At 44.1% G+C, this 2,500-nt stretch overlaps 2 non-coding genes across 2 annotated transcripts in view; both read right to left on the bottom strand.

The window, feature by feature from the left end:
* Window positions 1-823: 823 nt before the first annotated feature.
* LOC143307731 (5.8S ribosomal RNA) lies at window positions 824-978 on the bottom strand. The gene has a single exon (XR_013064816.1). It is a non-coding gene; the product is annotated as a 5.8S ribosomal RNA (ribosomal RNA).
* Window positions 979-2,470: 1,492 nt separating this feature from the next.
* The window catches only part of LOC143307732 (small subunit ribosomal RNA), a 1,923-nt gene continuing 1,893 nt past the window's right edge, over window positions 2,471-2,500 (bottom strand). The window contains exon 1 of the ribosomal RNA XR_013064817.1: window positions 2,471-2,500. This exon is cut by the window's right edge and continues 1,893 nt beyond it. This is a non-coding gene — a ribosomal RNA (small subunit ribosomal RNA).

Here is a 2,500-nt window from a genome sequence, read left to right as displayed (position 1 = left end):
CATTTTTATCTTGGAGCGGAGCGTTCCTTTACTCGTTAGATTTGTCTTGTCGCGTGTGTATTCGCTTTTTCGACGCTTTTTAACCATTTAACTTGTTTAGCGAAGCTAAACGCACAGACAGACAAAAAAAAAGGAACAGCATCGCGCGTCAAACAGCGACGACCCATCTGAAGCGATCTTTCATTTATACACCGTTTGTAAACAGAGAGATGTATAAAGCGCGGGGAATCATTCGAAACCCTGGGGCTATTCGAGCTTGCATTTCAGCAAATTATCATCTCAAACATTTCACTCGTTTGCTTTTTCTAAATTTATAGGAGAGCTTCTTTCGTTTATTTTTGACACACCTTTCGTAAATATCGTTTCTGGCAACGTCGGGAGCGTGGATTTCTACAAGTGAACAATCGCGCCGATCCGATAACTTCCAGCAGGATGGAGAATCTTTATAGATTATCTTCCGAGAACTCGGTGCTTTCACGGGCGGTCGTTTATAAATTTTAACGAACGACTCGCGCGCCGTGACGCACTTGCGCTAGTTCGAAGAGATATTTCGAAATTTGTTTCTCTCCTTTAACGGCCTGCATTTAGTGTATCGGTTGCGATTTTCGTCACATCGTTTCCACGACAAACGCCGACGAACTGCCCAACTATCGCTCGTACGTTGCGACTCTTTCTTTGTTTATCGTTCATTCATTCTTTCAATTTCGTTCGATAATCCCGCTCCGAAACGTTCTACTTTCGTTGAACGACGGCGAGATGTTTAGAAAGAAATGAATTACTCTTTTTTCGAGAAGCAAACGCAAGCAGTCTTTTGTTAAGAAAACGACCCTCAGCCAGGCGTGGTCCAGGAATTGTATCCGTGGACCGCAATGTGCGTTCGAAATGTCGATGTTCATGTGTCCTGCAGTTCACACGTTGACGCGCAATTAGCTGCGTTCTTCATCGACCCACGAGCCAAGTGATCCACCGTTCAGGGTAATCGTAAAATTTTGTATTTCAAACTCTTTAGATCTTTAGAGTGTTATTTTCATTATTAACACGCATCACATTCGATACCCACATCACTCTCCCACCCGGCGCGTGCGGGAGAGCGAATTCGGGCGTCGCCAACGTATTTGTTTGTTTGTTCGATCGTTGACGACACGATCGCGTCCAAGGACGGAAACCGTCGGAGAAACGCCCAGTGGCACGCTCCTCTCGACGGTCGGGCGTAAAGTACATTTAAAAACCTTGAAAAGTACGAACGCACACAAGGAATGCGAGCGCGCGTCCTGTCGCTGAATCGTGGGTTGCGAGATTCGAACAGACACACGGCCGGCGACGATCGGTCTAACTAATGGACACATAGTTTTTCAAAGACTCGCTATCGTCGCTTCTCAGCCGGTCCGTAAACAACACACATCGATCAGGCGGACGCACGAATCTTACCACGGTGCGTGTTTCGTAGATTCCAGGTTACCCGCAAGTACCTCTCTCTCCCTCTCGAAAGAGGAATCTCGATCCGTCCTTTTTGGACAATGGAGAAATCTTTTTATCGCAACACGGATGGCAAAGAAACAACCAAAGCGTAGGAGCGTGGGGACGAGAGCGACGAAAAGAACGTCGCGAAAACAAAGTTTCGACGGTTGCTCGTTCTAATACATCGTAGTTTCAACTCTCTCAGTTTTAACCACTCCTAGACGCTTCGTAAACTTTTAACAATTCTTCGCCTCCGCGAGTTTCATTTCGAATAGAGCGAACGCAACACGGACCAAAAAAACTCCGGTGATGCCAGATCATTTAGCAAAGATCAGACGGCGGGTCATCTGTATTCCTTTTCTCTCTTTTTTATATCTTTCCATTTAACTAGGGTGTCGCAACGACGGGTACATTTATATATTTATATATATTGTATTTCAATTTTAATGATCCTTCACTTTCGGTTTGTAATAATATGATCCTTCTTTCATTTCGATCCTTCATATTGTAGGTTAACCAACAGAAGTTTGTTTTTTTACGACTTGTATTTTTGTGGTTTGTTTGTTTGTTTCTTACGACTTGTTTGTACCCGATCAAGTAGACGACGACCCATAAGTATAAGTTAGAGAGATAAAGGTCGAGAGACCTCACGCAAGCGTCTTTTACTTCCATTCACATCAGCCAGAGAGAAATGGTCCGGCGTCGTGCTCTTTGGCGCCGTTGGTCGCACAGTTTTTTTGCCGGCGGTTCCGAACGGACGGGAGAAACGCGATGAGTAATCAAAGCGACCTCCGCACGTAACCGTGTCGGTGTAATTTTACCGCATCGCAGCGTTTTGGTATTTGTTTCTTATTGGCTCGAACCCGAGATTTATGTGTTTTGTGTCATGTATATGGTATTATTTATTATATCTTTCTCGTTTTGTATAATTTTTGGTCCGAGCTCAATAAACTTTTATATCGCTTTATCAATGATCCATTCAGTTAGGTTTTCTCTTGTATTTTTAATTTGTTAATGATCCTTCCGCAGGTTCACCTACGGA

Source organism: Osmia lignaria, unplaced genomic scaffold, assembly GCF_051020975.1.
Source record: "Osmia lignaria lignaria isolate PbOS001 unplaced genomic scaffold, iyOsmLign1 scaffold0073, whole genome shotgun sequence".
NCBI lineage: Eukaryota > Metazoa > Arthropoda > Insecta > Hymenoptera > Megachilidae > Osmia > Osmia lignaria.
Note: the sequence above shows the minus strand (reverse complement) of the source record. Positions and strands in the feature narration are given on the sequence as shown.